The sequence below is a fragment of the Magallana gigas genome, chromosome 1 (assembly GCF_963853765.1).
Source record: "Magallana gigas chromosome 1, xbMagGiga1.1, whole genome shotgun sequence".
NCBI lineage: Eukaryota > Metazoa > Mollusca > Bivalvia > Ostreida > Ostreidae > Magallana > Magallana gigas.
The window spans coordinates 70,189,833-70,213,564 of NC_088853.1; the positions used below are offsets into that span (position 1 = coordinate 70,189,833).

Sequence of the window (23,732 nt, forward strand, 5' to 3'; positions counted from 1 at the left end):
TTGGCAACTAACTTTAAATCAAGTTCCATTACCCCTTACCAACAGGCTTTTGTAGTTGAATATGAGCAAGATTTAGTTAATGGGAAATAATATCTTTATCCTTTACTTTTGACCTTAAAAGAAGAAACATCATTCAAGGTCATTTCACATCTTTTGACAAAAGGCACTCTGTGAGCGAATATTAAACCACATTGAACCAGTGGGAGAGAATACATGATCCGGACATGAGTTGTTCTGACAATTCTGTTACATGCTGAATGACCATCACTTTAAATCTAGAAACCTAATGCCCTCGGACGGACAGACGAACCGTAAAACGAATGGACGGACAAACAGACTGATCACTAAAGGCGCTCTTATAATAAACACTTTATACTATACACTTTGAATAAGCATATCTCAAAACATTGAATATCAGAAAAGACTATTTCTGTAAATACAGAAAGAGACTTTTTGGTAGAAAATTTAACTTGATGTTTATAAACTGATAAAATGTAATAATAACCCCCCCCCCCTCTCTTGCTAAAAAATATAATAACGAAGTATTTCTCTTTGGGGAAATAACGGACGCACTATCTTTCTTATATTAGTCTTGAATTTTTTATTAAAGTTACAGACCAGATACAAACTTTGCATGTTTCCTTTCAGTGGCCTTGAACTTATCCAAAAGACCTTTGTCAGAATCATGGCATGCCTTCAGGTAATAATCAAAATTTGTGTAAATTTAGAACTTCCAATGTTTCTCTGTAAGAAAAATATTACCCAGACACTATTTTTGCACTTTTCCTCGTAGTGACCTTGAACCTTTAAAAATGACTCAAGTCAAAATCATGAGATACCTGCATGTTATAAGCAATCTTTGAGTCAAGTAAGAACTTTCAATCTTTCTCCATATGAACGACATGGACCGGGCACATTTTTGCGGTCTTTTTTCTCCAATGCCATTAATATTGACAAAATGACCTTCGGTCAAACTCATGATACACACTCATGTGAAAAGTAATATTTGTGTAAAGTTCGAACTTAAAATGTTTCTTCATTAGAAAAATATAATCCGGACACGAATTTTGCACTTTTGATTCCAGGGACCTTGGACTGGCCCAAATGACCTTGGTTTACAATCATGACACACCCATTGGTGATAACCAATCATTGTAAGATGTAAAATCATTCAATGTTTCTCCAGGGCAAAGATACGGACCGGACAATATTGCACAGACAGACAGACTGACAAACAAACGGACAGACGGGCTGACAGATAGACGGACAATGTGATTCCTATATACCCCTGAATATTGTTTTCTAGTATTATAACTATATGAATATTCACAGAATATATATTATATATCCTTCAAAGATGTGTCAATATTTAGCATATATGTTAAAGAAGCAGACAAGTTTTCATTTGCAGTGAAATAATCACACTAACGAAAAAAAATCTAATCATTTTGAATCATTTTTGATTTTGTTTCTATGCGTAATGCGAAAAAAGTAAATAAGAGAGAGGAATAATTGTATATTTAAAAATTGCATATGGATTACCTAATTTACACAGGTAACCTTGATACCCAGGTTTGCAGCCCTGACAGGTGCCCGTCTCTAAGTGACAGTAACAATTTGTATCTGGACAGGCGTTAGTACAGTAAGCCCCGTAAAACCCTCCTGGACATCCTATGGAAAGAAAAACAATCAAAGTACAGATACCCCGACTCATTTGATGTGTATGTAAAAACGTGCGTAGTTATGCCACTATTACAGACTATATCGACACATTGTAACGTGCAAGGGTGTCACTGCTTGTGTTCCCCCGCGGGTCCGTACCCGAGATAGAATGATTGCTGCCAATATTTATAAGTGCAGACTTCAATCACCACGCCTGCACATATATAGGGAATAAACGTCACGCAGGCATGGACAACCGCACACCTACGCAACTCAAAAAGTACCAACGTTAACACAAGCAGGGATGACCGCAAACTAACGCTAACAACGCAACCGAACGCAAGCAGGGAGTGCCGCACACTTGCGCTGGAAAGGGCAGAACACCAGCAGGGATGACCACACGATAGTTCTCCACCGCAACCACCACCAATGCAAACAGAGATGATCGTACACTTGCACTAAAGCGATACAGCGCAGGGATGACCGCACACTCTGTATCATAGGTTAGATCAAGATTAGATAGAGCAGGGATGTCCACTCTATCAATCTGGCCGTACCTGTCTAAGTTTTACCCCATTCAGTCGTTCTCCTAACCGCAAGAGGCACTGTCTCTATATATGTGCCAGCCTAAAATAATTATCTAGTCTATAACTTCTTATGCAAAACACCTTATTTACATATACTATTTATTATTGTAAAAAATTTATCATCACGTTAATTTGTTAATACTGAATACATTAACTAAATAATCAAGATTCATTAAATCAACGGCAATAACTCTAAGCCAAAATACAGTAATACAAATAGATACAAATAAAAAATAGCTGCCTGCTTCAATATTAAGTTATTATTAATGAGTTAATTGAGGATGTAAGCATGTTAATACATATTCACATTGATATCGTAAAGGTGATAAATCGTGGGAGAATCAGATTTTTAATACCCAAAATAAGATTGAATGTAATGCACGCGCTAAAAGCAACTCCCGCAGTTAATTGAATGGCCTAGGCTACAAGTGTAATGAAAAAATGACAATAACAAACCGTCATCCATCTCAAATATCCATAAAACGAAAAGCAAATTCGAAGCAGAGCAACACAGACCTCCAAAACGATAGCGGTAGGAGGAGTAGGATGAGTAGGCATTGTGAACAATGTATTCCGCCACTCAGCAACTTTACACTGCAAACTTCAAGTATTTACAAAAATTGATGTTTAAATATATCAGATATAAAATTAAATTTTAGTTAGAACTACATTTTTGTGCGGTGAATGATTTCAGTGGTTGTATAGTAGATATCCGCCATCGTACATCGTAACTGTAGCCTTGCCATTGCTTACATGTATGCAATGAGCCCTGCAAAAAGTAACCAGCATTTCAAACATGTTTAAGTCTTGGCTAATGCATTGTTAACACATTTAAACATGGAGTTATTCAAATACCCCAACATAGTATATCTTACTATAAATTTTATCTTATGTAAATTGAATCATGTATCAACACATCTTTAAAAACTAGAGGTACTGTAAGCAAGCTCACAATTGATACCCCCCGCTAAGAAAAAATTCATAACGCGTGTATGTTTGCTATTATAGAAAATATTGGATGAATCTATTTCACTGTCCATTTTCTATATATAACAACTTCTCTATTCCTTAAAACTGTTAATGCTAATAGGACTAAACAAACCAATTTCTATCCTTAAATTCCATTTTATTTTAAGTTAACTGTTAATGCATGAAGATATTTGGATCCTTCCGTTAACAACCATGACTCGGATCAAACAAAATCCACATGCCAAGCAGCCATTAAATATTCAAACATATTGACATATTATATTGGAATACTGAGCCCGATCTTTTCCGAATTTTTTTTCCCACAAATTTTTCCTCAAAAAAAATTTCATCGGGGCAGGCCATTTTTAGAAAGACGGGGATGAGAATCTAAAAATAATTTTATGTGGCCTGAGACAAGCAAGCTTTGTGTCAAATTTTAGTTTCTAATATTTCCATTAATACAAGACATGACACAGACAGAATTTAGCATTTTTGAAATAATGAACTTGAACTTCTTCAATTGACCTTAGGTCAAGGTCATGATACACCCTGTGGTCTAAAGCAATATTTATGTGAAGTAAGAACATTCAATCCTTCTCAATAAGGAAGATATGGACCGGAAACGAATTTTGCACTTTTTCTACCAATTACCTTGACCTTGCCCAAATGACCTTGAGTCAAGGTCATGACACACCCTTAGGTCATAAGCAATCTTTGTGTGAAGTAAGAACGTCTAATGTTTCTCCATAAGAAAGATATGGACCGGACACGATTGCACAGACAGACGGACGGACAGACAGACAGACTGACAGACAGACAGACTGACAGACAGCCAGACGGAGGGACGGGCAAGGTGATTCCTATATACCCCCCAAAAAACTTTGTTTGCGGAGGGTATAATAATATGTTTTGACAATGTACAAAAGATCGCTACATGATTACCCAAGTTCAGCAAAGTTTTTCTCAGAAAATTCTTCTTTCAATTCCTGCTGGTGAAGCGGTTTCAGATATTATGGCCTTGTGCGCTTGTGTGCACGCGCGCACCCCCCCCCCCCCCCACCCTACACACACATATGCAAATACCTCTGATGTTCAAGTCGTACTGAAGAGTGGGCTTAAAATGATTCAATGATAATAAAGTTCTTGTGAATACATTCTTTTCAACAAGAGGAGAACTATTTAGTTTATTATACTGAAAAGTTAAGGATATTGTCGTGCAATGCGGTTAAATGTCCGGAATAGTTTTTAAAAAATTGAGGGTCGGGCTTAGTATGATAGCGTACTTTAAAAATAATAGCGTTAAACCGTAGTGTAATAGTGTAATGGGTAGGGCGTGGTGTAATAAGGCTAGGGGTCGACCGTAGTGTAATAGTGTAATGGGTAGGGCGTGGTGTAATTAGTTTGATGGTCGGGCTTAGTGTGATAATAATGTGAGTAGAGCGTGGTGTAATTAGGTTGATGTTCAGGCGCAGTGTAATAGGTCATGGCTAGGGCATAATGGAATAGTTTAAGGGAAGGGCATAGTGTAATAATGGCATGAGGGCATAATGTAATATGGTTAAGTGTAATATTGTAGCACTCTTGTAAATTCAATAGTACCCCAGGTGAATTTGTTGTCATGGGTAAATAGTTTATGACTGTATGTAACATATGTTTCTTGGCTATCATGATATGTTGGACACAAATAAAAAAAACCAAACCCATTAAAAACTGTATTTTTGTTGAACTGATCTGAAAATCTAATTCTTTTTTAAATTTTTACAGGCATTTATTTCAACTATTTTGAAAGTCATATTTTTTTAACTATAAAAATGTATAACTTTGTGGAAATACTTTAAAATAAATAGAATTTTGAAGAAAAAGAGATATTCAGATTCAATCACAGGAAACGTAAATCATAAAAGGCCGATTATGCAATTTGGCTTTCACTCATATTGGCCATAGAATAAGTAATTTGTTTTCATTTTGGTGTTTGTTCTGTGTGTTTCGAAGTTTCGTTATACTGTAAGTTCATATCATATTGAAATGGTACAAATGTGTACGTCTAAACAAGAGTAATCAAGGGTGATGCTGAAGAGGGAATGATAGAGGAATGTGCTTTGTTCATATCAGGGTCCTTACAATATGCATTTATTGCATAGAAGTGAGTGAGATACGGATATATTTTTATAGAAACAATTAGAAGAAAAAGGAATAGGCATTCAAAATATGAATGTATCTACGCTCACCGCATTCATGTTTTCTAAAAATAACACGTAGTAATGCATGTTTAGTCATAATCATAATAATACATGTACATCTTAGTTTGAAAAATAGTTTCTTGAGCTGTTACGAAAAGCAATCGAAAAAATATCTATCTATCTATCTATCTATCTATCTATCTATCTATCTATCTATCTATCTATCTATCTATCTATCTATCTACAATGTATCTATCTATCTATCGATCTATCTATCTATTTAGCTATCTATCCATCCATCTATCTATCTATCTATCTACCTATCTGCATGTATCTATATAGTTACATCTACAAAGTATTATTCCCTCTATTTCTAAGAAAAACTTATATTTAATTCATAGCTCTATAGAAACAGCCAGACTGATATCTACATGCCCCGTTCATCGATTGGTCGAAATCTACAGCGGCTGAAACTTGAGTAGAAATTGACACGCCCTGTCTATCGATTGGTCTGAACCTACAGCGACCTACAAAATGTCACGGACTGCACGAAATAATCATGACGATGCCAGACTCTCAGTCTCACAGGAGACGATTAGGCTGTTCCTTTTCGCTAACCTACTTACGAACATTAACAATAATTTAGCGAATTTTACTTACTTATCATAATCAAATTATTGATTTGTTAAAGAGAGATGTTAATATAAACGATCAATGCAGAAAAAAATTACATAACCCGCTAACTTTATGTATTTTTTCTGCAATGTCGCTACCTTCATATCCCGAATGAATCACCAAAGAAAGCATTTTATTGTTTTAATATACACACCCTAAAACGTGCTACTACACCTCTAAAACGAAACGTATCGTTCACAAACCGAACCTTACCGTTTACAAAACGAACCGTACCGTTCACAAAGCGAACCGTACCAAGCAAAAAGCGTGCAAGATAATTTATGCAAGACTCGCCCCAAAACGACCAAAGAAGCATACTGTACCGTGCAAGAAGCGTGCAACTTCCATATACGGCTTATTGACTAGTGTATTTCTTTGAGTACAGACGGAAATTAACGCTGACCAGATAAGATCAATATTTTGCTAGATTTTTTATACGGGATAATAAAATACATACTTAAATTTTACGCTGTTATTTTCATTAAAACTGTTACAAGAGAGAGAGAGAGAGAGAGAGAGAGAGAGAGAGAGAGAGAGAGAGAGAGAGAGAGAGAAAAGACCTCAGAGATAAAGAGAGAAAGAGAGAGAGTTTGATATATCTGTTTACATATTTAACTTGTGTGCTATTTATAATACTTAAATAAAAGTTTTTTCTCTGAACTAAATTATTTCGCCTTAGGTTATTATAGTCGGTCATTTGAGAGGGATTTTATTTTAGGACTCCAAGTGCTTGTCAATAAGTTTTAAGTACAGTACAGATCACGCCATGCGCCGCGTGCTACTTGGCTTGCCCTACATAGTTAGAAGAAAATCATCGAATTAAATATTTTATTTTATGGTTGTAAACCGATATTTAAAAGAGAGTTCCTATTTGAAATTATTCAACAATTATTACCTGATGTGTTAATGATTTTAAGTCATGTTCTGCCGATCAGAGTCCCGGTTCCTCGCTGTTTATTGTTGCTAGATCAATTCTTTAATATTTTATAGGTATTTTATTTAACTTAAAATATTTAATGATTTAAATATAAGTGCATAAAAAGAAATAGAAAGATACTTCTTAGAATTATCGGCAGATCGTTGAATTAACAAATATATAAATATAAATATTTAAATATATCGGAATGAAGTCAAACAGACTAATCAAAATTAGTACTCTGTCCGCTTCCCGGTTTTCAATGATTATACGTTTTACGCAAAGTATCAAAAACGAGGGAACGGATATAAGATTTTAATATAATTGAAATAACTTTGTAATATATCATATAAATGTATATATATACCACATATTACTATAATTTTAAACAAGAATTTAAACACCACATGAAACTAATATCAAACCTAAGGAAGGGGGACTCTATTTAAAATTCTTTGCCCATATAGTGTAGTGGTAAATATTTTTGGGACAAAGGATAGTAGAATGGGCATGGTTGCTGTAACACATTAATCGTATCTTTTTTTTTCAAATGATGTTCATCTTAGTCAATTACCCAGCCATTGCACAGGTTAAATTTAGTATACATGTAATATGAATAAAACATAGTAAAAAATATAATAACAAATCAACTTGCATAGCATTATTAATCAAAGTTGAATTCAAGAAATAAGGAACACTCACCATACACCTCCACTTCACAGAGGTCACTGTTAACAGTGTCAGAGTAATAGTCAGGGTAGGTAACTCCTGTTAGTCTCTCGTTGTAGTATATGACGTACTGTCCATGTACAGGACAGACGGTGGTGAAGACAGCAGGTATGGTGTCTAGTGTAAAGTTGTCATCCTTGTAACACAGTGTTCCCTGTAGTCTGTCTGTTGTATTAGAGACGTACACCGAAAATCCAAGGAAGTACTTTGATATCCAAGAATAAAAATCTACAAAAGGAATCACGATCAAAGATGAACTGATAAAAGAAGCTATATAACTAAACAATATCATTATTACTCTGAGGAGTATCTATTCTAACAATAATGGATGCAACACGCTCTGTAAAATTCCTAAAAATGATATTATATTAATGGAATTCTTTTGGAGTTGTGTGTAGATAGTAAATAAAACGATAAGCAGTGGAATAAACAAAATGTTTGCATGTATTATGTCATTAATTATATGTGCATGGTCAACACTTTCATGTCTTACCATAGCCTTAGCATATATTTATATAAGACATATAATATATTATGTTTAACATTTACTGTAGATAGAGTGTTCTATAGAGTGTTCTACATATGAAATATCCCATATAACCAAAGACATGTTTGCTTCTTGTTAAAACAATTCAAATAATTGAAATGACTTAATTCATAAGATTAAAAGTTGTGTTTCATATAAATGTAGTGATGATCATAAAGCATAATTATTTACATCGGGTTCGGGGTTCAATAATAGTCAGCTGATCAGGTGCGCGAAATAGACAGTTGTATACACATACCGTGATTAACCAAAGTCAAGCTAGCCAGCACTAACCCCAACGCACTAACAAAAATTTCATAAAGATTATCGGCTATTTTCAAGCGTTTTCCGATCCCGATGTAAAACAACTAAAATTAACAGATCGCCCTGCGCCCAAACTAGGACTTGTGCTCACTAGGTGAGCCCAGATTCCTCGGGACACAGGTGTACTCTCGAAGATTCCGGCGCTAAATAGCGCACTAATGACACCGATTCCTAGCGCCAGTGCGCTGACTTCACCTTAAGTGAACAAATTATTTCTGTTATGAAGGGATCTAAACAAGGCGCTCTGCGCCAAAACTAGGAATTGTGCTCATTAGGTGAGCCCAAATTCCTTGGGGAAGGGGTGTTCCCTCGAGGATTCCGGACCCAAATCAGCCACTAATGACACCGATTCCTGGCGCCAGTGCGCTGAGTTGACCTTAAGTGAACAAATTATTCCTGTTATGTAGGGATCTAAACAAGGCGCTCTGCGCCTAAACTAGGAATTGTGCTCATTAGGTGAGCCCGGATTCCTTGGAGGAGGGGTGTAACTTCGAGCATTCCGGTGTCAAATCAGGCACTAGTGACACCGATTCCTGGCGCCAGTGCGCTGAGTTGACCTTAAGTGAACAAATTATTTCTGTTATGTAGGGATCTAAACTGGGCGCCCTGCGCCCAAACTAGGACTTGTGCTCATTAGATGAGCCCGGATTCCTTGGGGAAGGGGTGTTCCCTCGAGGATTCCAAACCCAAACCAGGCACTTGTGACACCGTTTCTTGGCGCCAGTGCGCTGAGTTGACCTAACGTGAACAAATTATTTCTGTTATGTAGGGATCTAAACAAGGCGCTCTGCGCCAAAACTAGGAATTGTGCTCATTAGGTGAGCCCGGATTCCTTGGGGAAGGGGTGTTCCCTCGAGGATTCCGGACCCAAATCAGGCACTAGTGACACCGATTCCTGGCGCCAGTGCGCTAAGTTGACCTTAAGTGAACACATTTTTCCTGTTATGTAGGGATCTAAACAAGGCAATCTGCGCCCAAACTAGGACTTGTGCTCATTAGGTGAGCCCGGATTCCTTGGAGGAGGGGTGTTACTTCGAGGATTCCGGTGTCAAATCAGGCACTGGTAACACCGATTCCTGGCGCCAGTGCGCTGAGTTGACCTTAAGTGAACAAATTTTTCCTGTTATGTAGGGATCTAAACAAGGCGCTCTGCGCCCAAACTAGGAATTGTGCTCATTAGGTGAGCCCGGATTCATTGGGGGAGAGGTGATACTTCGAGGATTCCGGTGTCAAATCAGGCACTAGTGACACCGATTCCTGGCGCCAGTGCGCTGAGTTGACCTTAAGTGAACAAATTATTCCTGTTATGTGGGGATTTAAACTGGGCGCCCTGTGCCCAAACTAGGACTTGTGCTCATTAGGTGAGCCCGGATTCCTTGAGGGAGGGGTGTTACTTCGAGGATTCTGGACCCAAATCAGGCACTAGTGACACCGATTCCTGGCGCCAGTGCGCTGAGTTGACCTTAAATGAACAAATTTTTCCTGTTATGTAGGGATCTAAACAAGGCGCTCTGCGCCCAAACTAGGATTTGTGCTCATTAGCTGAGCCCGGATTCCTTGGGGGAGAGGTGTTACTTCAAGGATTCCCAACCAAAATCAGGCACTAGTGACACCGATTCCTGGCGCCAGTGCGCTGAGTTGACCTTAAGTGAACAAATTATTTCTGTTATGTAGGGATCTAAACAAGGCGCTCTGCGCCAAAACTAGGAATTGTGCTCATTAGGTGAGCCCAAATTCCTTGGGGAAGGGGTGTTCCCTCGAGGATTCCGGACCCAAATCAGCCACTAATGACACCGATTCCTGGCGCCAGTGCGCTGAGTTGACCTTAAGTGAACAAATTATTCCTGTTATGTAGGGATCTAAACAAGGCGCTCTGCGCCTAAACTAGGAATTGTGCTCATTAGGTGAGCCCGGATTCCTTGGAGGAGGGGTGTAACTTCGAGGATTCCGGTGTCAAATCAGGCACTAGTGACACCGATTCCTGGCGCCAGTGCGCTGAGTTGACCTTAAGTGAACAAATTAATTCTGTTATATAGGGATCTAAACTGAGCGCCCTGCGCCCAAACTAGGACTTCTGCTCATTAGGTGAGCCCGGATTCCTTGGGGGAGGGGTGTTCCCTCGAGGATTCTAAACCCAAACCAGGCACTAGTGACACCGTGTCTTGGCGCCAGTGCGCTGAGTTGACCTTAAGTCAACAAATTATTTCTGTTATGAAGGGATCTAAACAAGGCGCTCTGCGCCCAAACTAGGAATTGTGCTCATTAGGTGAGCCCGGATTCATTGGGGGAGAGGTGATACTTCGAGGATTCCGGTGTCAAATCAGGCACTAGTGACACCGATTCCTGGCGCCAGTGCGCTGAGTTGACCTTAAGTGAACAAATTATTCCTGTTATGTGGGGATTTAAACTGGGCGCCCTGTGCCCAAACTAGGATTTGTGCTCATTAGCTGAGCCCGGATTCCTTGAGGGAGGGGTGTTACTTCGAGGATTCTGGACCCAAATCAGGCACTAGTGACACCGATTCCTGGCGCCAGTGCGCTGATTTGACCTTAAGTGAACAAATTTTTCCTATTATGTAGGGATCTAAACAAGGCGCCCTGTGCCCAAACTAGGACTTGTGCTCATTAGGTGAGCCCGGATTCCTTGGAGGAGAGGTGTTACTTCGAGGATTTCGAAGTCATATCAGGCACTAGTGACACCGATTCCTGGCGCCAGTGCGCTGAGTTGACCTTAAGTTAACAAATTAATTCTGTTATATAGGGATCTAAACTGGGCGCCCTGCGCCCAAACTAGGACTTGTGCTCATTAGGTGAGCCCGGATTCCTTGGGGGAGGGGTGTTCCCTCGAGGATTCTAAACCCAAACCAGGCATTTGTGACACCGTTTCTTGGCGCCAGTGCGCTGAGTTGACATAACGTGAACAAATTATTTCTGTTATGAAGGGATCTAAACAAGGCGCTCTGCGCCAAAACTAGGAATTGTGCTCATTAGGTGAGCCCGAATTCCTTGGGGAAGGGGTGTTCCCTCGAGGATTCCGGACCCAAATCAGGCACTTGTGACACCGATTCCTGGCGCCAGTGCGCTGACTTCACCTTAAGTGAACAAATTTTTCCTGTTATGTAGGGATCTAAACAAGGCGCTCTGCGCCCAAACTAGGACTTGTGCTCATTAGGTGAGCCCGGATTCCTTGGAGGAGAGGTGTAACTTCGAGGATTCTAAACCCAAACCAGGCATTTGTGACACCGTTTCTTGGCGCCAGTGCGCTGAGTTGACATAACGTGAACAAATTATTTCTGTTATGAAGGGATCTAAACAAGGCGCTCTGCGCCAAAACTAGGAATTGTGCTCATTAGGTGAGCCCGAATTCCTTGGGGAAGGGGTGTTCCCTCGAGGATTCCGGACCCAAATCAGGCACTTGTGACACCGATTCCTGGCGCCAGTGCGCTGAGTTGACCTTAAATGAACAAATTTTTCCTGTTATGTAGGGATCTAAACAAGGCGCTCTGCGCCCAAACTAGGATTTGTGCTCATTAGCTGAGCCCGGATTCCTTGGGGGAGAGGTGTTACTTCAAGGATTCCCAACCAAAATCAGGCACTAGTGACACCGATTCCTGGCGCCAGTGCGCTGAGTTGACCTTAAGTGAACAAATTATTTATGTTATGTAGGGATCTAAACAAGGCGCTCTGCGCCCAAACTAGGAATTGTGCTCATTAGGTGAGCCCGGATTCCTTGGAGGAGAGGTGTTACTTCGAGGATTCCGGACCCAAATCAGGCACTAGTGACACCGATTCCTGGCGCCAGTGCGCTGATTTGACCTTAAGTGAACAAATTTTTCCTATTATGTAGGGATCTAAACAAGGCGCCCTGTGCCCAAACTAGGACTTGTGCTCATTAGGTGAGCCCGGATTCCTTGGAGGAGAGGTGTTACTTCGAGGATTTCGAAGTCATATCAGGCACTAGTGACACCGATTCCTGGCGCCAGTGCGCTGAGTTGACCTTAAGTTAACAAATTAATTCTGTTATATAGGGATCTAAACTGGGCGCCCTGCGCCCAAACTAGGACTTGTGCTCATTAGGTGAGCCCGGATTCCTTGGGGGAGGGGTGTTCCCTCGAGGATTCTAAACCCAAACCAGGCATTTGTGACACCGTTTCTTGGCGCCAGTGCGCTGAGTTGACATAACGTGAACAAATTATTTCTGTTATGAAGGGATCTAAACAAGGCGCTCTGCGCCAAAGCTAGGAATTGTGCTCATTAGGTGAGCCCGAATTCCTTGGGGAAGGGGTGTTCCCTCGAGGATTCCGGACCCAAATCAGGCACTTGTGACACTGATTCCTGGCGCCAGTGCGCTGACTTCACCTTAAGTGAACAAATTTTTCCTGTTATGTAGGGATCTAAACAAGGCGCTCTGCGCCCAAACTAGGACTTGTGCTCATTAGGTGAGCCCGGATTCCTTGGAGGAGAGGTGTAACTTCGAGGATTCTAAACCCAAACCAGGCATTTGTGACACCGTTTCTTGGCGCCAGTGCGCTGAGTTGACATAACGTGAACAAATTATTTCTGTTATGAAGGGATCTAAACAAGGCGCTCTGCGCCAAAACTAGGAATTGTGCTCATTAGGTGAGCCCGAATTCCTTGGGGAAGGGGTGTTCCCTCGAGGATTCCGGACCCAAATCAGGCACTTGTGACACCGATTCCTGGCGCCAGTGCGCTGACTTCACCTTAAGTGAACAAATTTTTCCTGTTATGTAGGGATCTAAACAAGGCGCTCTGCGCCCAAACTAGGACTTGTGCTCATTAGGTGAGCCCGGATTCCTTGGAAGAGGGGTGTAACTTCGAGGATTCCGGTGTCAAATCAGGCACTAGTGACACCGATTCCTGGCGCCAGTGCGCTGAGTTGACCTTAAGTGAACAAATTAATTCTGTTATATAGGGATTTAAACTGGGCGCCCTGCACCAAAACTAGGACTTGTGCTCATTAGGTGAGCCCGGATTCCTTGGGGAAGGGGTGTTCCCTCGAGGATTCCAAACCCAAACCAGGCACTTGTGACACCGTTTCTTGGCGCCAGTGCGCTGAGTTGACCTAACGTGAACAAATTATTTCTGTTATGTAGGGATCTAAACAAGGCGCTCTGCGCCCAAACTAGGAATTGTGCTCATTAGGTGAGCCCGGATTCCTTGGGGGAGAGGTGTTACTTCGAGTATTCCGGTGTCAAATCAGGCACTAGTGACACCGATTCTTGGCGCCAGTGCGCTGAGTTGACCTTAAGTGAACAAATTATTTCTGTTGCGTAGGGATCTAAACTGGGCGCCGTGCGTCCAAACTAGGACTTGTGCTCATTAGGTGAGACCGGATTACTTGAGGGAGGGGTGTTCCCTCGAGGATTCCAAACCCAAACAAGGCACTTGTGACACCGTTTCTTGGCGCCAGTGCGCTGAGTTGACCTAACGTGAACAAATTATTACTGTTATGTAGGGATCTAAACAAGGCGCTCTGCGCCCAAACTAGGAATTGTGCTCATTAGGTGAGCCCGGATTCCTTGGGGGAGAGGTGTTACTTCGAGGATTCCGGTGTCAAATCAGGCACTAGTGACACCGATTCTTGGCGCCAGTGCGCTGAGTTGACCTTAAGTGAACAAATTATTTCTGTTACGTAGGGATCTAAACTGGGCGCCGTGCGTCCAAACTAGGACTTGTGCTCATTAGGTGAGACCGGATTACTTGAGGGAGGGGTGTTCCCTCGAGGATTCCGGACCCAAACCAGGCACTTGTGACACCGTTTCTTGGCGCCAGTGCGCTGAGTTGACCTTAAGTGAACAAATTATTTCTGTTATGTATGGATCTAAACAAGGCGCTCTGCGCCCAAACTAGGAATTGTGCTCATTAGGTGAGCCCGGATTCCTTGGAGGAGAGGTGTTACTTCGAGGATTCCGGTGTCAAATCAGGCACTTGTGACACCGATTCCTGGCGCCAGTGCGCTGAGTTGACCTTAAGTGAACAAATTATTCCTATTAAGTAGGGATTTAAACTGGGCGCCCTGTGCCCAAACTAGGACTTGTGCTCATTAGGTGGGCCCGGATTCCTTGGGGGAGAGGTGTTACTTCGAGGATTCCGGACCCAAATCAGGCACTAGTGACACCGTTTCTTTGCGCCAGTGCGCTGAGTTGACCTTAAGTGAACAAATTTTTCCTGTTATGTAGGGATCTAAACAAGGCGCTCTGCGCCCAAACTAGGACTTGTGCTCATTAGGTGAGCCCGGATTCCTTGGGGGAGAAGTGTTCCCTCCAGGATTCCAAACCCAAACCAGGCACTTGTGACACCGTTTCTTGGCGGCGTCAGTGCGCTGAGTTGACCTTAAGTGAACAAATTATTTCTGTTATGTAGGGATCTAAACAAGGCGCTCTGCGCCAAACTAGGAATTGTGCTCATTAGCTGAGCCCGGATTCGTTGGGGGAGAGGTGTTACTTCGAGGATTCCGGACCCAAATTAGGCACTTGTGACACCGATTCCTGGCGCCAGTGCACTGAGTTGACCTTAAGTGAACAAATTATTTCTGTTATGTAGGGATCTAAACTGGGCGCCCTGCGTCCAAACTAGGAATTGTGCTCATTAGGTGAGCCCGGATTCCTTGAGGGAGGGGTGTTACTTCGAGGATTCTGGACCCAAATCAGGCACTAGTGACACCGATTCCTGGCGCCAGTGCGCTGAGTTGACCTTAAATGAACAAATTTTTCCTGTTATGTAGGGATCTAAACAAGGCGCTCTGCGCCCAAACTAGGATTTGTGCTCATTAGCTGAGCCCGGATTCCTTGGGGGAGAGGTGTTACTTCAAGGATTCCCAACCAAAATCAGGCACTAGTGACACCGATTCCTGGCGCCAGTGCGCTGAGTTGACCTTAAGTGAACAAATTATTTCTGTTATGTAGGGATCTAAACAAGGCGCTCTGCGCCAAAACTAGGAATTGTGCTCATTAGGTGAGCCCAAATTCCTTGGGGAAGGGGTGTTCCCTCGAGGATTCCGGACCCAAATCAGCCACTAATGACACCGATTCCTGGCGCCAGTGCGCTGAGTTGACCTTAAGTGAACAAATTATTCCTGTTATGTAGGGATCTAAACAAGGCGCTCTGCGCCTAAACTAGGAATTGTGCTCATTAGGTGAGCCCGGATTCCTTGGAGGAGGGGTGTAACTTCGAGGATTCCGGTGTCAAATCAGGCACTAGTGACACCGATTCCTGGCGCCAGTGCGCTGAGTTGACCTTAAGTGAACAAATTAATTCTGTTATATAGGGATCTAAACTGAGCGCCCTGCGCCCAAACTAGGACTTCTGCTCATTAGGTGAGCCCGGATTCCTTGGGGGAGGGGTGTTCCCTCGAGGATTCTAAACCCAAACCAGGCACTAGTGACACCGTGTCTTGGCGCCAGTGCGCTGAGTTGACCTTAAGTCAACAAATTATTTCTGTTATGAAGGGATCTAAACAAGGCGCTCTGCGCCCAAACTAGGAATTGTGCTCATTAGGTGAGCCCGGATTCATTGGGGGAGAGGTGATACTTCGAGGATTCCGGTGTCAAATCAGGCACTAGTGACACCGATTCCTGGCGCCAGTGCGCTGAGTTGACCTTAAGTGAACAAATTATTCCTGTTATGTGGGGATTTAAACTGGGCGCCCTGTGCCCAAACTAGGATTTGTGCTCATTAGCTGAGCCCGGATTCCTTGAGGGAGGGGTGTTACTTCGAGGATTCTGGACCCAAATCAGGCACTAGTGACACCGATTCCTGGCGCCAGTGCGCTGATTTGACCTTAAGTGAACAAATTTTTCCTATTATGTAGGGATCTAAACAAGGCGCCCTGTGCCCAAACTAGGACTTGTGCTCATTAGGTGAGCCCGGATTCCTTGGAGGAGAGGTGTTACTTCGAGGATTTCGAAGTCATATCAGGCACTAGTGACACCGATTCCTGGCGCCAGTGCGCTGAGTTGACCTTAAGTTAACAAATTAATTCTGTTATATAGGGATCTAAACTGGGCGCCCTGCGCCCAAACTAGGACTTGTGCTCATTAGGTGAGCCCGGATTCCTTGGGGGAGGGGTGTTCCCTCGAGGATTCTAAACCCAAACCAGGCATTTGTGACACCGTTTCTTGGCGCCAGTGCGCTGAGTTGACATAACGTGAACAAATTATTTCTGTTATGAAGGGATCTAAACAAGGCGCTCTGCGCCAAAACTAGGAATTGTGCTCATTAGGTGAGCCCGAATTCCTTGGGGAAGGGGTGTTCCCTCGAGGATTCCGGACCCAAATCAGGCACTTGTGACACCGATTCCTGGCGCCAGTGCGCTGACTTCACCTTAAGTGAACAAATTTTTCCTGTTATGTAGGGATCTAAACAAGGCGCTCTGCGCCCAAACTAGGACTTGTGCTCATTAGGTGAGCCCGGATTCCTTGGAGGAGAGGTGTAACTTCGAGGATTCTAAACCCAAACCAGGCATTTGTGACACCGTTTCTTGGCGCCAGTGCGCTGAGTTGACATAACGTGAACAAATTATTTCTGTTATGAAGGGATCTAAACAAGGCGCTCTGCGCCAAAACTAGGAATTGTGCTCATTAGGTGAGCCCGAATTCCTTGGGGAAGGGGTGTTCCCTCGAGGATTCCGGACCCAAATCAGGCACTTGTGACACCGATTCCTGGCGCCAGTGCGCTGAGTTGACCTTAAATGAACAAATTTTTCCTGTTATGTAGGGATCTAAACAAGGCGCTCTGCGCCCAAACTAGGATTTGTGCTCATTAGCTGAGCCCGGATTCCTTGGGGGAGAGGTGTTACTTCAAGGATTCCCAACCAAAATCAGGCACTAGTGACACCGATTCCTGGCGCCAGTGCGCTGAGTTGACCTTAAGTGAACAAATTATTTATGTTATGTAGGGATCTAAACAAGGCGCTCTGCGCCCAAACTAGGAATTGTGCTCATTAGGTGAGCCCGGATTCCTTGGAGGAGAGGTGTTACTTCGAGGATTCCGGACCCAAATCAGGCACTAGTGACACCGATTCCTGGCGCCAGTGCGCTGATTTGACCTTAAGTGAACAAATTTTTCCTATTATGTAGGGATCTAAACAAGGCGCCCTGTGCCCAAACTAGGACTTGTGCTCATTAGGTGAGCCCGGATTCCTTGGAGGAGAGGTGTTACTTCGAGGATTTCGAAGTCATATCAGGCACTAGTGACACCGATTCCTGGCGCCAGTGCGCTGAGTTGACCTTAAGTTAACAAATTAATTCTGTTATATAGGGATCTAAACTGGGCGCCCTGCGCCCAAACTAGGACTTGTGCTCATTAGGTGAGCCCGGATTCCTTGGGGGAGGGGTGTTCCCTCGAGGATTCTAAACCCAAACCAGGCATTTGTGACACCGTTTCTTGGCGCCAGTGCGCTGAGTTGACATAACGTGAACAAATTATTTCTGTTATGAAGGGATCTAAACAAGGCGCTCTGCGCCAAAGCTAGGAATTGTGCTCATTAGGTGAGCCCGAATTCCTTGGGGAAGGGGTGTTCCCTCGAGGATTCCGGACCCAAATCAGGCACTTGTGACACTGATTCCTGGCGCCAGTGCGCTGACTTCACCTTAAGTGAACAAATTTTTCCTGTTATGTAGGGATCTAAACAAGGCGCTCTGCGCCCAAACTAGGACTTGTGCTCATTAGGTGAGCCCGGATTCCTTGGAGGAGAGGTGTAACTTCGAGGATTCTAAACCCAAACCAGGCATTTGTGACACCGTTTCTTGGCGCCAGTGCGCTGAGTTGACATAACGTGAACAAATTATTTCTGTTATGAAGGGATCTAAACAAGGCGCTCTGCGCCAAAACTAGGAATTGTGCTCATTAGGTGAGCCCGAATTCCTTGGGGAAGGGGTGTTCCCTCGAGGATTCCGGACCCAAATCAGGCACTTGTGACACCGATTCCTGGCGCCAGTGCGCTGACTTCACCTTAAGTGAACAAATTTTTCCTGTTATGTAGGGATCTAAACAAGGCGCTCTGCGCCCAAACTAGGACTTGTGCTCATTAGGTGAGCCCGGATTCCTTGGAAGAGGGGTGTAACTTCGAGGATTCCGGTGTCAAATCAGGCACTAGTGACACCGATTCCTGGCGCCAGTGCGCTGAGTTGACCTTAAGTGAACAAATTAATTCTGTTATATAGGGATTTAAACTGGGCGCCCTGCACCAAAACTAGGACTTGTGCTCATTAGGTGAGCCCGGATTCCTTGGGGAAGGGGTGTTCCCTCGAGGATTCCAAACCCAAACCAGGCACTTGTGACACCGTTTCTTGGCGCCAGTGCGCTGAGTTGACCTAACGTGAACAAATTATTTCTGTTATGTAGGGATCTAAACAAGGCGCTCTGCGCCCAAACTAGGAATTGTGCTCATTAGGTGAGCCCGGATTCCTTGGGGGAGAGGTGTTACTTCGAGTATTCCGGTGTCAAATCAGGCACTAGTGACACCGATTCTTGGCGCCAGTGCGCTGAGTTGACCTTAAGTGAACAAATTATTTCTGTTGCGTAGGGATCTAAACTGGGCGCCGTGCGTCCAAACTAGGACTTGTGCTCATTAGGTGAGACCGGATTACTTGAGGGAGGGGTGTTCCCTCGAGGATTCCAAACCCAAACAAGGCACTTGTGACACCGTTTCTTGGCGCCAGTGCGCTGAGTTGACCTAACGTGAACAAATTATTACTGTTATGTAGGGATCTAAACAAGGCGCTCTGCGCCCAAACTAGGAATTGTGCTCATTAGGTGAGCCCGGATTCCTTGGGGGAGAGGTGTTACTTCGAGGATTCCGGTGTCAAATCAGGCACTAGTGACACCGATTCTTGGCGCCAGTGCGCTGAGTTGACCTTAAGTGAACAAATTATTTCTGTTACGTAGGGATCTAAACTGGGCGCCGTGCGTCCAAACTAGGACTTGTGCTCATTAGGTGAGACCGGATTACTTGAGGGAGGGGTGTTCCCTCGAGGATTCCGGACCCAAACCAGGCACTTGTGACACCGTTTCTTGGCGCCAGTGCGCTGAGTTGACCTTAAGTGAACAAATTATTTCTGTTATGTATGGATCTAAACAAGGCGCTCTGCGCCCAAACTAGGAATTGTGCTCATTAGGTGAGCCCGGATTCCTTGGAGGAGAGGTGTTACTTCGAGGATTCCGGTGTCAAATCAGGCACTTGTGACACCGATTCCTGGCGCCAGTGCGCTGAGTTGACCTTAAGTGAACAAATTATTCCTATTAAGTAGGGATTTAAACTGGGCGCCCTGTGCCCAAACTAGGACTTGTGCTCATTAGGTGGGCCCGGATTCCTTGGGGGAGAGGTGTTACTTCGAGGATTCCGGACCCAAATCAGGCACTAGTGACACCGTTTCTTTGCGCCAGTGCGCTGAGTTGACCTTAAGTGAACAAATTTTTCCTGTTATGTAGGGATCTAAACAAGGCGCTCTGCGCCCAAACTAGGACTTGTGCTCATTAGGTGAGCCCGGATTCCTTGGGGGAGAAGTGTTCCCTCCAGGATTCCAAACCCAAACCAGGCACTTGTGACACCGTTTCTTGGCGGCGTCAGTGCGCTGAGTTGACCTTAAGTGAACAAATTATTTCTGTTATGTAGGGATCTAAACAAGGCGCTCTGCGCCAAACTAGGAATTGTGCTCATTAGCTGAGCCCGGATTCGTTGGGGGAGAGGTGTTACTTCGAGGATTCCGGACCCAAATTAGGCACTTGTGACACCGATTCCTGGCGCCAGTGCACTGAGTTGACCTTAAGTGAACAAATTATTTCTGTTATGTAGGGATCTAAACTGGGCGCCCTGCGTCCAAACTAGGAATTGTGCTCATTAGGTGAGCCCGGATTCCTTGGGGAAGGGGTGTTCCCTCGAGGATTCCGGACCCAAATCAGGCACTAGTGACACCGATTCCTGGCGCCAGTGCGCAAAGTTGACCTAAAGTGAACAAATTTTTCCTGTTATGTAGGGATCTAAACAAGGCACTCTGCGCCCAAACTAGGAATTGTGCTCATTAGGTGAGCCCGGATTCCTTGGGGGAGGGGTGTTACTTCGAGGATTCCGGTGTCAAATCAGGCACTAGTAACACCGATTCCTGGCGCCAGTGCGCTGACTTCACCTTAAGTGAACAAATTTTTCCTGTTATGTAGGGATCTAAACAAGGCGCTCTGCGCCTAAACTAGGGATTGTGCTCATTAGGTGAGCCCGGATTCCTTGGGGGAGAGGTGTTACTTCGAGGATTCCGGTGTCAAATCAGGCACTAGTGACACCGATTCCTGGCGCCAGTGCGCTGAGTTGACCTTAAGTGAACAAATTATTCCTGTTATGTGGGGATTTAAACTGGGCGCCCTGTGCCCAAACTAGGACTTGTGCTCATTAGGTGAGCCCGGATTCCTTGGGGGAGGGGTGATACTTCGAAGATTCCGGACCCAAATCAGGCACTAGTGACACCGATTCCTGGCGCCAGTGCGCTGAGTTGACCTTAAATGAACAAATTTTTCCTCTTATGTAGGGATCTAAACAAGGCGCTCTGCGCCCAAACTAGGAATTGTGCTCATTAGCTGAGCCCGGATTCCTTGGGGGAGAGGTGTTACTTCGAGGATTCCCAACCAAAATCAGGCACTAGTGACACCGATTCCTGGCGCCAGTGCGCTGAGTTGACCTTAAGTGAACAAATTATTTATGTTATGTAGGGATCTAAACAAGGCGCTCTGCGCCCAAACTAGGAATTGTGCTCATTAGGTGAGCCCGGATTCCTTGGAGGAGAGGTGTTACTTCGAGGATTCCGGACCCAAATCAGGCACTAGTGACACCGATTCCTGGCGCCAGTGCGCTGATTTGACCTTAAGTGAACAAATTTTTCCTATTATGTAGGGATCTAAACAAGGCGCCCTGTGCCCAAACTAGGACTTGTGCTCATTAGGTGAGCCCGGATTCCTTGGAGGAGAGGTGTTACTTCGAGGATTTCGAAGTCATATCAGGCACTAGTGACACCGATTCCTGGCGCCAGTGCGCTGAGTTGACCTTAAGTTAACAAATTAATTCTGTTATATAGGGATCTAAACTGGGCGCCCTGCGCCCAAACTAGGACTTGTGCTCATTAGGTGAGCCCGGATTCCTTGGGGGAGGGGTGTTCCCTCGGGGATTCTAAACCCAAACCAGGCATTTGTGACACCGTTTCTTGGCGCCAGTGCGCTGAGTTGACCTAACGTGAACAAATTATTTCTGTTATGTAGGGATCTAAACAAGGCGCTCTGCGCCCAAACTAGGACTTGTGCTCATTAGGTGAGCCCGGATTCCTTGGGGGAGGGGTGTTCCCTTGAGGATTCCGGACCCAAACCAGGCACTAGTGACACCGTTTCTTGGCGCCAGTGCGCTGAGTTGACCTTAAATGAACAAATTATTTCTGTTATGAAGGGATCTAAACAAGGCGCTCTGCGCCAAAACTAGGAATTGTGCTCATTAGGTGAGCCCAAATTCCTTGGGGAAGGGGTGTTCCCTCGAGGATTCCGGACCCAAATCAGCCACTAATGACACCGATTCCTGGCGCGAGTGCGCTGAGTTGACCTTAAGTGAACAAATTATTCCTGTTATGTAGGGATCTAAACAAGGCGCTCTGCGCCTAAACTAGGAATTGTGCTCATTAGGTGAGCCCGGATTCCTTGGAGGAGGGGTGTAACTTCGAGGATTCCGGTGTCAAATCAGGCACTAGTGACACCGATTCCTGGCGCCAGTGCGCTGAGTTGACCTTAAGTGAACAAATTAATTCTGTTATATAGGGATCTAAACTGAGCGCCCTGCGCCCAAACTAGGACTTCTGCTCATTAGGTGAGCCCGGATTCCTTGGGGGAGGGGTGTTCCCTCGAGGATTCTAAACCCAAACCAGGCACTAGTGACACCGTGTCTTGGCGCCAGTGCGCTGAGTTGACCTTAAGTCAACAAATTATTTCTGTTATGAAGGGATCTAAACAAGGCGCTCTGCGCCAAAACTAGGAATTGTGCTCATTAGGTGAGCCCGGATTCCTTGGGGAAGGGGTGTTCCCTCGAGGATTCCGGTGTCAAATCAGGCACTAGTGACACCGATTCCTGGCGCCAGTGCGCTGAGTTGACCTTAAGTGAACAAATTATTCCTGTTATGTGGGGATTTAAACTGGGCGCCCTGTGCCCAAACTAGGACTTGTGCTCATTAGGTGAGCCCGGATTCCTTGAGGGAGGGGTGTTACTTCGAGGATTCTGGACCCAAATCAGGCACTAGTGACACCGATTCCTGGCGCCAGTGCGCTGAGTTGACCTTAAATGAACAAATTTTTCCTGTTATGTAGGGATCTAAACAAGGCGCTCTGCGCCCAAACTAGGATTTGTGCTCATTAGCTGAGCCCGGATTCCTTGGGGGAGAGGTGTTACTTCAAGGATTCCCAACCAAAATCAGGCACTAGTGACACCGATTCCTGGCGCCAGTGCGCTGAGTTGACCTTAAGTGAACAAATTATTTATGTTATGTAGGGATCTAAACAAGGCGCTCTGCGCCCAAACTAGGAATTGTGCTCATTAGGTGAGCCCGGATTCCTTGGAGGAGAGGTGTTACTTCGAGGATTCCGGACCCAAATCAGGCACTAGTGACACCGATTCCTGGCGCCAGTGCGCTGATTTGACCTTAAGTGAACAAATTTTTCCTATTATGTAGGGATCTAAACAAGGCGCCCTGTGCCCAAACTAGGACTTGTGCTCATTAGGTGAGCCCGGATTCCTTGGAGGAGAGGTGTTACTTCGAGGATTTCGAAGTCATATCAGGCACTAGTGACACCGATTCCTGGCGCCAGTGCGCTGAGTTGACCTTAAGTTAACAAATTAATTCTGTTATATAGGGATCTAAACTGGGCGCCCTGCGCCCAAACTAGGACTTGTGCTCATTAGGTGAGCCCGGATTCCTTGGGGGAGGGGTGTTCCTTCGAGGATTCTAAACCCAAACCAGGCATTTGTGACACCGTTTCTTGGCGCCAGTGCGCTGAGTTTACATAACGTGAACAAATTATTTCTGTTATGAAGGGATCTAAACAAGGCGCTCTGCGCCAAAACTAGGAATTGTGCTCATTAGATGAGCCCGAATTCCTTGGGGAAGGGGTGTTTCCTCGAGGATT

General features: G+C 44.3%; 1 protein-coding gene across 17 annotated transcripts in view; it reads right to left on the minus strand.

Moving 5' to 3' along the window:
* Positions 1-23,732, minus strand: part of LOC105330549 (multiple epidermal growth factor-like domains protein 10) — a 119,582-nt gene that overhangs the window by 13,029 nt on the left and 82,821 nt on the right. The gene's annotated exons all lie outside the window — the stretch shown is intronic.